Genomic DNA, 12,473 nt, shown 5'->3' with positions numbered 1-12,473 from the left:
GGTCAGGAGTCCACCGCTGGAGTCAGTGTCCAGGAGGGGCCTGGCAGCCACAGCCGCACTGGGCAATGAGGGAGCGTCATGCCACACACCAATGCACAGGTCAGAGACCGCCATGGCAAAGCACCGCTGCTCAAGGAAAAGACCGCCATGGTGAAGACCGCTGAACAGGGCAAAGCACCGCTGAACAGGTCAGAGACCGCCATGGCAAAGCACTGCTGAACAGGGCAAAGCACCACTGAACAGGTCAGAGACCGCCATGGCAAAGCACCGCTGCACAAGGAAAAGACCGCCATGATGAAGACCGCTGAACAGGGCAAAGCACCGCTGAACAGGTCAGAGACCGCCATAGCAAAGCACTGCTGAACAGGGCAAAGCACCACTGAACAGGTCAGAGACCGCCATGGCAAAGCACCGCTGCACAGGGCAAAGCACCGCTGAACAGGTCAGAGACCGCCATGGCAAAGCACCGCTGAACAGGTCAGAGACCGCCATGGCAAAGCACCGCTGCACAAGGAAAAGCACCACCACATCAAGCATCGTTATCTCATGTGCAGCTGGGACAGTGACAGAACAGGAACCGTCACAGGGAGCCTGATGCAGTCTGGGCACCATTCCCCCTCCAGAACCAGTGGACACATGCATCCACTCCGTCTGTCCTTAACAGGATGAAGCACTTTGGGCACCAGTCCCCCTCCAGAACCAGTGGAGACTGTTATCCACTTGAGAGACTGTGGCTTTGCACTCCCCAGGATGTAACAGTGGGCAAACCACCCACTGTAGAGACTTGAGAGACTGTGGCTTTGCACTCCCCAGGATGTCACAGTGGGAAAACCACCCACTGTAGAGACTTGAGAGACTGTGGCTTTGCACTCCCCAGGATGGTAGAGTGGGCAAACCACCCACTGTAGAGACTTGAGAGACTGTGGCTTTGCACTCCCCAGGATACATCAATGGGCATGGAGCCCCGTCGTGGATCTGGCGTGGTGCTGTAATCCGGCTAAGGTGCCCCCCCTTCACTTCCCCCTGAGGTGCCTGTTGTATTTCTATCTGATACCCCTGCAGTGTTCTCTCCGTTTGTGGACAGGTATCTAGTGTGGGCCTCGCCCATGCATTTTTGGACCAGTGGCGCACGGACATTGATATGTGCATACCTGCACTACTTCTCGTACTGTATATAATTTTGATTGTGTATATACATCTGTATATATTTGGAACTGTATTTTGATACATTACAATGTTTGGACTGATTTCCTTTTGTCTTTGCATTCTTCCGGGGGGGGTTGTGGGTTGTTACTGTGATGTTTGGAAATGCATTGGTGTGTGTGTTGTAATGTGCGAGGGTGGGGGTGTTGCATGTGTGTCCCCCTGACTTTTGCCCACCCCCCTCCCCTATGTCGTAGTTGCAGTACTCACCGTTGTCTTCGGCGCCACCGTTGCTGGTGTTCGTAAATGAGCAGGAAGACAAGGGCAGGGAGTATTTGTAATTCCAGCTCCATGGTGTCCTCCTTCCTCGTGGAGTGTGTTGAGGTGAGCGTTTTCTCCATTGCAAAATCCGTTTCCGCCGTGTTTTTATCCACGGTGAATCCGCCCCGGAAAAGGTGGCGGATTGGCGGGTTGTGATACTGTGGGCGGTACATTGTATTCCACCTGTCTGTTGGTGGTGACCGCCGCGCTGCTTGTCTGTACCGCCGTGGCGGGCGGTGTGTTAAAGTGGCTGTCTATGTTGGCGGTTTCCGCCACGGTCATAATTCCCTTTCTTTTGTCCGCCGGCCTGTTTGCGGTATTACCGCACCTTTAACACCATCCGCCAGGGTTGTAATGACCCCCTTAGGGCCTCATTACGAGTCTGGCAATCTTCAGTCTGCCACCTTCGCGGTGAGGGTCGGATCGCAGCAGCTTTGACAGTCTAATTGCGAAATTACGACTTTGGCAGTTGGACCGCCAAAGAACCACCATCCCCGCTGGGAACATTGTTCCCGACAGCATGACGGCAGTCGGGATTGTAATCCACCATGGCGGTGCTGAACTCAGCACTGCCATGCTGATTACAACCCCCCTTTCCACCAACCCCGCCAGGAAAAGGCTGGTGGAAAGATAGTGCAGTGCCCCGCCTGCCCAGCACCATTAGAATGTGCACAGTCTGCTATGCAGACAGTGTGCATTCTGAGGGTACTGGTCAGATCCCTCAGTGCTACGAGATAGCATTCGGCTCCTTTAAGGAAGCTGAGTGCTATCTCGTAGCACTGTTCCCACCGGATTGACCAGCGGGAACGCTCTAGTGCAATGTTGCCTCCGGTCAGACCGGCAGGAAACATCTTAATATGGCGGGAGGGGACTCCACCGCCATGGCCGTGGCGTCCTCCCCACGAGTTTGACAGTCCTGTGATGGGACTGCCAAACTTGTTAGGACCCCTAAAGTCTCTGGAATGCCTTCATGGAAAATAGGAGCTTGATACCCACTTACTTTTAATTACGAAGACTTTTGAAAATCAAACTATTTAGACATGCTTTTAAGTGTGTTCACTACAGATTAGAACTCACGATTGAAGAATTCTGGGCACAGTTAATCACCCATTCTCTTGAACTCTTGAATGCCTACCTCCACAAACTGATGTATTTGTAACCCCTCATTTAAGCACTTTGAAGGAACCGAAAGAAAACATGAAGCACTTTATAAAATGCCTTTATGAATAAATCATTTATTTAATTAAGGCATCTCTACATGCTGCAGCTAGGTTGTTCTTGGAAGTTAAATACTTCAAGCACATCATCCCTGTACTTATCACACTGAATTAGGAGGCAAACAGTATTTTCAAAATTGGCTGTATTATTCAAACAGTATTATTCAAACATCCCTTTACTGCACTGGCATGAAGTACCTCGCTTAAACATTGATTATATTAGGTGGCAGCCACTCTGTTCTGAGCTGTGACACCTATCTTTTGGAAGTACTTATCTTCAGAAGGCAAACAACTCTCCCTAAATCATTTTCAAGGATTGCTCCTGGGGTCTGGAACTCTAGTGCCCATTCACAATCCAAACAGATCTGTCCTTCTAACATAACATACATTTTCAAAGCACATGTTTACACACTGTTGCCTCTTGGTGTACAAATAACAGATTGTTGCCTAACTGAATGGTACTAATTTTCTTGATCTTATAAGGATGAAAATCTGAAAAAACCGCCTTTCTCATGACAATTTTAAATGTGTCCAGTCATGTAGGTGCTGATAATTCTGTATGCATTCCGACAGGAGATCTGAATTTTTTAAAATTTGCAGCTTTATAAATCTCAAATGAGGCCTGTAGGTTGTCAGACAGCTGTGAATGTTTAGGAGACAATATAGATCACAGCACTGAAACAGGTGGCCTGGGGTGGTGATTGTCTTTATATTGGTGAAAGGACTGTCAGTTGAGGCATTTACGGTAAAGGATAACCATGGGCGAAGTAATCCTATGACAGTAAACCTCTGCCCATTTTGTATAATGAGTTTGAATATTGCAGGCTTAAATGCAAAAATTGACTTACCTGACTGGCATAAGCAGACAGAATGGTATGGTGTTCTAGGTTTTCAGGAAACTTTGGACACCAATGTTGTAACGGCTGATGAGTTTGAGTGTTTTACTGTGCCAACAATTGCGTCTCCATCGGGCAGGGCTTCGGGTGGCCTATCGATGTGGGTGAACTTGTCACTTGGCTGCCAGGCGTAGTGACTGTCAGGTGGTTCTACTTAATGGTGGGATATGTTTATTTTTGATTCATTTTTATAACAACAATTTCATCAATGTGCCTAACTGTTGTTTCAAGGGTCTTGATGCTTGTATCACAGAAATTGTAGAGAGGCGAGCGCTCAAAGATCTAAAAGCGTTTATGTGCCTTGCTGGTGATTTTAGTGCAAAGTTAAATATAGGCTGGACAGGGGATGAAGTGAATGGCTGTAACAGGAGGGATAATAGAGTCAGGGAATTAGAGGCTTTACTGGTCACGTTTAACTTGGTAAATACAGTGGATGTTGTTGGTTCAAATGAATCAAGGTTGCCCACGTATTGGGGAAGGAACTGTAATTCAACAATTGATTACATCTTTCTGTCCCATAACTTAGTAGATATGTTGAAATTTGGAGCAGTCACTGGATCAGACTTCGGGGACCACAACCCTTTGGTAATTGCAATTGAGGTACCACTTAGAGGGAGTTTCCTATTTTTATCAATTTATAATCTTAGAATTTGTTGGAGAATGGCCAATCCCAGGGGCTTCTTTCTTGAATAGAGCTATCTTGGAGAACATGGAAGTGGTGATAGGTTTCCTAACAGAGAGGCCCGAGCATAAGGGAAACTTGGTGAATCAGTTTGAAGACTTATGCATTCGGATACGTCAATATCTCTATGATCCTGAGACAAACAGGGAAACAATCCCACGCTGGATTGACCGGCAGTACTCTCAAGCTAACTGCCTTTTATGGAGGGCACTAAATGAAAAACCAAGAGATAATGCTGTGGTAACTGCAAGGCGGATGGAATACAAGAAAACGGTTAAAAGGTGGCGTAATGAAATCATCTGTAAAAATGTGGATTTATTGTCACATTGGGCATATACGAAGGATGGTAAGTCCTTTTGTTCGGCGGTGTCAGGTATGCGCACCTAGGGTAAATCTGATCCTGGTATAAGCTGGCATATAAACAGCGCTTCCTGGGAAAATCACTTCTCTGTAATATGTTAGTCTTCTGAGCCCCCTAGTGAGGTTTTTGCCAGATTACGATTTTTTTAATGTTTCCCTACGAGTGTCAGTGCATGAGGTGACCCTTTCCATACATTAGAGCAAGGGTGGTAAAGCTATGGTCCCGGAAGGAGTACCAATTGATATAATCAAACGTGAGATGGACCTCTGGGCACAACTGTTGTCCAATGTTTTTAACAACCTGAGCCATGATAGTTGCCAATTTCTTGGAGGAACTCGGTGATTGCCCTCTTCTTTAAAAAAGTGACCGATCTAAATCCCACTTTTATCGCCTAATTTCTTTAATCGATATGCCAGCAAAAATTTGGAGCAGAGTTTTGTATAACAGTATACTGCAGTGGGCGCAAGAGTATAACATCATAGATGATTGCCAAAATGGGTTCCGTTCCGTGATTGGAATTATAGAACAGTGCTTAATTCTGCATCTAGTGATAATTAAGTTTACAGTGGCAAAGCAGCCATCTGTGTACTTGGCTTTGATGGACCTAACAATGGCCTTTAATTGCATTAACCACTGCAGGTTGTGGCCTATGGTTGTTGAGATGGGTCTCGACCCCAACCTGGTGCGGCTATTGACATAATTGCATTTTAACACCAAAGCAAGGGTTAGGTTTGGTCAAAGTGGCAAAGTTTCCAAAAACATCAATATAGCACGTGGTGTACCCCAGAGGTGTGTTCTTGCTCCACTCTTATTTATCTTGTCCATAAATAAACTTAATTACAAGTTAAGAGAGAGCACCCCTGACGTCCCCAAAGTAAATGGTGTACCATTACCAGTACTTCTTTATGCGAATGACACAGCGTTAATTGCCCGTACCCCAAGCGCTTTACGTCGGTTACTGGTTTCCTTTATGGACCTTATGGCTGAGCTTGAGTTGATAAATAATTACTCTAAGTCTTTCATCATGACCTGTGGGACTAAGAGCAAAAAAATTATATCTGTCCAGGTAGGCAACCATCGTCTCTCTAATGAAGATAGTTTCTCATATCTAGGAGTATCTTTTAGTTCATCGGGTTCTTGGCTGGGTCATGTGGCAACCTGTAGAATTAAATTGTCAAGAGCAATAGGTTCTCTTCTCAGTCTTCTCTGCCCTGCAGAGGGTTGTGTGTTAAGACCCTTGCTGCAGATGTATACTGCCCTGTGTCCTTCAGTTGCAACATTTGGGGGTCGAGATCTGGGAAACGAAAGAATATGTTTACTTACAGACAGAACAAATAGTTTTTCTTAGGAAGATTTTGGGGGTACTTATTTTGTCTTCTCATCACGTCTGTCACAGGGAACTTGGAGTCAGCTATATTACTGATTATATACGGGCACAGCCATTACTGTTGCGGCTGGCCACCTGGAAAAAAGAGGAGGTGGCTTTAACTAGGCACATAATCGTTGATTGCTTGTCACGTGCCAAGGGTACTTCGATCCCGTGGACTGCTTTTGGATGAACTAGGACTCCCAAATCATTTTTATAGACAGGGAACAATGTTTGGAGGTTCCACGTCAGCAATTGTAATATTTAGTACTTACATAATATCTAGGAGGGGAACAGGAAGTCGTGGAGCAATCTAAGTCATTTGTTGCTGCGTATTCACCGTTGCTCCAGTATTATTGCCTACAAGCTTTCTTTGGAACATAAAGGGGGATTGGACACGTGCTCCACTGTTCAGGTTCCATGCAGGTACAATCAAATACCTTCTTTGTTTCCCCATAGGGTACCAGCATCAGTTAGAGAGTAAGGTATCTCCTTGTAACTGTTAATCGGCTCAGTCCATGATACATTTTCTGTGAGTATTATAAGATTTGTACAAGGCAATATTTGATCCCTTTTTTAAAGCATAGGAATTTGAGGAATTTTAATGAGGCTTTTTTTTTGTGTGCAACATTTGTGTGCCGAGGAAACCTTTGCCTGCGTGAGCTTGTTTCTCCATAGAGCAGTACAATCTAGAGAGTCTATGGGTCTTGAGTAAAGACCTTCTAAAATTAGTATGTCACATTTTAAAATGTAATGGATTATTATTTTAACAATTTAAAAAATGTTAATATTTGTATTTGTTTAGTTTTTATGTTTTTTAGATGTATTTATGTCATGTGATTGCTGTGGTATGTTTTGTATTATGTTGTATGGCTCTCTTATGTGCCAAATAAAGTTTGTTTGAACTTGAACTTGCTTTGTGTTGTTATTGTGTTCTGTGGTTACTTTACAAATATGAACAAAGGTTGCAACATGTCTAGTCAAAGATAGTGCACTCCTTTAAACATACTGTGACAATCAACAATGTTCCAGTGTCTAAAATGGCAAGATAGTGCTCTTCAGCTATTTTGCATAGTCAGACCTAAACATTGGCAGTGGCTTGCCTTCATTGTATGGCCATATAGCAAAACATTTTTGACTGGGATTATTTAATATCATTAATGGTACATTAAGGCTGTGCTTTCTCCAAACGCCTTTTACCACTGTATTATAAAAAAGGATTCTGGAGGTGGTAGTGCATGACAATAACATGTATGCATATTTGTCATGTTGCATTTTGTTGGTGGTAAAATAGCTCTCCTCCCAGATTTCAACTATGTTAAACACCAGTCAGCCCACAACTGTAGCCTATCCTTGTCTTAAATTAGCACTTACAAGGCTCTTATTAAGTGATACGGCCCCCAAACTGTAAAATGATTTTATCAGGCACATATTGTTGTAAAATTCTGCTGAGGGATAGAGGTCGCTCGAGAGTCTGTATGTTCGTTGAAGCGCATACTGTAAATAATTAAATACTTTTTTTCTTTTGACTTAAACAGATTTGACATGAAAATGGAACAGAAATATAATTGTGTTCCTTGCCTCTTTATCCTGTAGCTTCCTACTGCTTCCTACAGTGAAAGATTGACCTCGTGTAAGATTGCTCTACAAAACATGCTATTATGTCATGCCTTATGTTTAATTCATCGAAAGTAAATCAATCTGCCTTCACACAGCGGCTGGCTTTTGACAATAAATTGGAATTTCCTTATTCAAATTGTACAAAGGACTCTCATATGTTGAACTGCCCTTTCCCATTACTTCAGCATTATCCTTACATATATATGTAAAATACTCGTGCATTGTTATCATGTCTGACTATATTGATCTCTAAGGCCCATCTGCATTCTGCTGAGCAGATGCAGTTGATATTTAACAGCAATCACAGAAATGTGTCTTGTTACTTCATAGCCTTGAAGGTCATACCAATTTTCGGCTGAGGCAAATCACACAATTTTGTATTCTATTTTGCTTTATGTACAATAAAGATCATATTTAGAGGGCTGAATTACATTTCTATTAAAAGGAAGAAAGGGAACACGTTTTAATTCGGGAATTAAGATTTAGCTTCAACTCAGCATCATGGCAGAAACCATTACTGATAGGTAAGTTATGCATAGATAAGATTTATATTTATTATAAAACAATTACATTGAACATGTATTTATAGTATTTACATTTAAAGAGAAGCATGTTTATACTTTTATTTGAATGAAGTAAGAAAACTGTACAATGTAGTCGTAACCTTTCTTCTAAAGTTTAACATCTTGAAGTAATTCACACTCTGTGAGAGGCTGCCCAAAATATGTTTGAAACAAAACTTAAAATCAGAATGGGCTCATTATTGTGAAAACATTACTTATTTTGATTAACTATAACTTCTCAATCTGCAGCCCTTACCAGAACTGACACGAATGGAAATCAGAGCTCTATGGCAGCCTCATCCTTTGAGTCCCCATTGCTTGCAGAAGACACAATGGTGGAGCCTTCTACTTTCTATGTTTGTTAGACCTGCCATCCTTAGGGTGGACTTCCCCAAACGTTTTGCCTGCTTGCCTCTTATTTTTGCTGATTCTTTTTGTTGACCTTAGGACTCTGAGCTCTTTACCACTGCTGACCAGTACAAAAGTGCATGAGCTTCTCCCCTAAATCATGGTAACATTGGTGTATCGACAATTGGCATATTTAATTTACTTATAATTCCCTTGTAATGTGGTATACCATATACCCAGGGTGTGGAAATCAAATGCTACTAGTGGGCCTGCAACATGGATTGTGTCATCCACTTAAGTAGCCCTTTTAAAAAGTCTCAGGCCTGCCACTGCAGAGCCTGTATGTGCAGTTTACCTCTACTTCAACTTAACATTTAAAATCCTTTGCCAAGCCTTGAACTCTCCTTTTATTACACATAATTCACCCCTAGGGTAGGCACTAGGTAGCCCACAGGGAAGAGTGCTGTGTAACTAAAAGGTAGGACATGTACGTTTAAGTTTTGCATGTCCTAGTAGTGAAAAACACCCAGATTAGTTTTTCACTACTGTCAGCCTACGCCTCTCATAGCTAAACATTGGGAATTCCTTAATACGCGATTAAGCTGTAATTCCTGATTGGAAAGGAGTAGCAGGTCATGTTTCATATCTTTAGAATGGTAATGATAAATCCTCTTTGCGGGTAACGTCAGATTTAACGTTCCTATTTTTGAAATGCCACTTTTAGAAAGAGAACATTTCTCTCCTCTTACAGCTCTGTGTACAAGCAGTCAGTCTCCAATACATGCCTGGGGTGGGTGACAGGTACACTTTGTGCATTCCCACCCAACAGCCACAAACGCAGGAAGCGTCAAATGCAAAAACAACAGATGATGGACGGAATGGAAAGCGCATCAAGCATTCACCCCCAGGATGACTGTTTCTGGTCCCGGGGACCTGGCCTGGCAGTTTGGACAGGACTGTTCCCATGGGGAACGGGGTCAAGACTGGTTTGCATATGGCTGGGTCCAAACTGGGGTGGCATGGTGAGCAAAAGAACAATGGATGAAACCCAGATCTGTGACTGGGGGTGAGAGTTTGAAAAGTTTCAGCACTCCATCCATCATCATTTTGTGTTGCTAAAGTTGCCCTAAGTGGTAAGGGTATGCCCAGACATGGGTCCCATGCTCACTGTGCCACTGGATTCAAGCTAGTCTGGCAGATAAAGGGCGATACCATGAAACCAGTCCCAGGATGCTTAGTTCCAGTCCAGGGAGGACCTGGCCTGGCAGTTTGGGCTGGACTTTTCCCTGGGGGAACAGGGTAACGACTGATTTGCATATGGCTGGGTCCAAACTGGAGTGGCATGGTGAGCAAACGTACAATGAATTAAACCCAGATCTGGGACTGGGGGTAAGTGTTTGAAAAGTTTCAGCACTCCATCCATAAGCCTTTTGTGTTGACAAACACGGAAAGTTAGGTGTGTCTTAGTGCTCATCTGCACGTGTCTGCATTTTGATGATTCTTCTTGGGCAGGAGAGGGGGTGACACTTATACCTAAATAAGTCCCCACACAGAGGGCTGGTTCCCCTTACTGTTAGTCTGGAGCCAGGGCTGAGGAAGAAAGGATATTTGTGCACTTCAAAGACTCCTTTGAAGTGAGCCCCACGTTTAAGGCCATCTTGGTATAGGTACTGGGTATCCAACGCCACCAAATCAGACACTTCTAGACCTACAACTGGACTCTTTCAGAAGAACTGCTGTGCTGCATCAAGGACTGTCACTCTGCTGGACTGCTGATCTGAACAGTCTGTTTTCTGCTGTGCTGCGCTGCTGCCTGCTGCTCTCTGACATTACTGAGGGAGAGCTGAGCTCTGCCTTACACCCCAAAGTGATCTCCACGGGCTCATTAGCTGAAGGGCTTTCCTCAAATTGCTAGATACTCAGGAATATCAAAGTCTTTATCTCTGCTCCTGTGATTGGCTCACTGGAAGTAAACCCATATACTTGCACCAGTGAAATCAATTCATCTCCTGCCTGCTGGAAGCTGCAACCAACGCATCAACCCTGTTGTGGGAGTAAAAAAAGCATATCTCACTTGGGGCCCATGCAGCACCTCCGGATCTGCCGCTATGACAGACGCATCCCCTGCCTGCTGGAAGCGGCGCCTGACGCATCAGCATCAATGCAGCAATGAAACCACTGAATTGCCGCAATCGCTGAAGGAAGATCAAGGCATCCCTTCGAAACCTGGTGCATCAGCTTCTGAATCAATGCATCATGACTTACGACACTCATCCTTAGAAACCAGCGGATCACCATCAACGCGTGGAAAAAATCAATTCATCCCCTCAACTGCAGGTGTGACATCACCGCATCTAATGGCTGATCATCCCCGAATTTGGCACTTGTGACTAGGATCAAGGTACCCTGCTCCCCAGGCCAAAATGGCTCCTGCACCCGGTCCAGGCTCCATTACAGTCAGCTTGAACTGTTGACTTTGCTGTTTGTTTCTAAGTGCTAGTACTCTTATATTCTTCTAAAATGCATATCTTGACTTCTACGTATTGGATTTTTGTTGTGTCAGGTATTAAATAATTGATAAAATCACAACCTATTTTTCTAACCTTGTGCAGAGTCTTTTTGTGTGGTGTTTTCATTGTGTGTATTGCACAAATTCTTTACACAATGCCTCTTGAGATAAGCCTGACTGCTCTGTACCAAGCTACCAGAAGGTGAGCACGGGTTATATTTTAGTGTGTATCTGAATTACCCTGACTAGAGTAGTGGTGCATACCTGGACTGGGTGCACACCCCTGGAAACTAGAGACCCCATTGTCAATAATGTTTAAAGAGGGCAAGACAGAGTGTGACAGAATAACTAAATATTGAATGATTATTTGTACTGCTTAGATAAAACGAAAACCAGTACTAAATGATGAAAGCAGCAAGTAAATACAAATTAATTGATCAAATGACACTGGGAATAAAGCCAAGTAAATACAATATATGACAGTTCCAATGTTCTGTTGACAAAGGTGCACTAGCATGGAATTCAAGTCCAAACTTTGAACTACATTTAAAAAAAAAGTTTTTATTTGGTTTCATTCATCTTCAATTTGTTTTCCAAAACTATAATCAACAATGTGACCCACATTAGAATGGATAAAAATTGAGTTGCAAACCATATGTAGGGCCATGGTGGAAAACGGTACCTGTCACGGAACCAAAAAAAAGCATGAAACTGACTTTAGTGTTGACTGACAGAAGGATGGATGATAATTTTGCTTCTTTCGCAATCTGTATCAGTATCATTTTCAAATAACATAATTTCTTGCAGTGGTATCATTTCAACTGATGTTGGTTCTGCTGGTGGCTCATAATACATCAAAGTTGCAGAGGTTGCAATTGTCTAGATTACATCACCAGGTTCACTTGTTGGTCAAAGATTTCAACATGGCTGGGCTTTTTGGAGTAGTTCCTCCAGAGTAGGAAGAGGCCATAATGATCTCTAGAGGTGCCATGGCGTCACTGGGGGTCTGCTGAACAGAATAGACCATACATTGCTTTCTATTGTGATCGATCAACACCTTCTTTTGAATGAGGAAGTGCCAGTAAAGTAACTGTTCCTGGCCCTCTACCCCAAGAACTGAAACATGGTCTATACGATGGTCCAAAAACATTCTTGTCGGGGAGATTTCCACGAACTAGTCATCCCACCTTAAGGATCCATCCATGAGCAGCTCTAGGAACTTTTTCTTCATTGATGCCAGAGTCAGAATTTTTCATTTTTTATAGCATAGTTCTTGTTTCTTGAACAATCTGAAATAAATTAAGAGGGGGATAGAATCATGTGTTTCAACCTTGTCACCTTGTCTGTCTGTTCGCCTTGTGTCTTTTTTTCACTGTTTTCACAGTTTTCTTGCTCTCTTTCTCTGTTGTGCATTTTTTGTGCAATTTTTGCTGCTTTTCCTGCTTCT

The sequence above is a fragment of the Pleurodeles waltl genome, chromosome 1_1 (genome assembly GCF_031143425.1).
Source record: "Pleurodeles waltl isolate 20211129_DDA chromosome 1_1, aPleWal1.hap1.20221129, whole genome shotgun sequence".
NCBI classification, from domain to species: Eukaryota; Metazoa; Chordata; class Amphibia; order Caudata; family Salamandridae; genus Pleurodeles; species Pleurodeles waltl.
The sequence above is the reverse complement of the archived record's forward strand: the minus strand, read 5'-3'. Positions refer to the sequence as shown.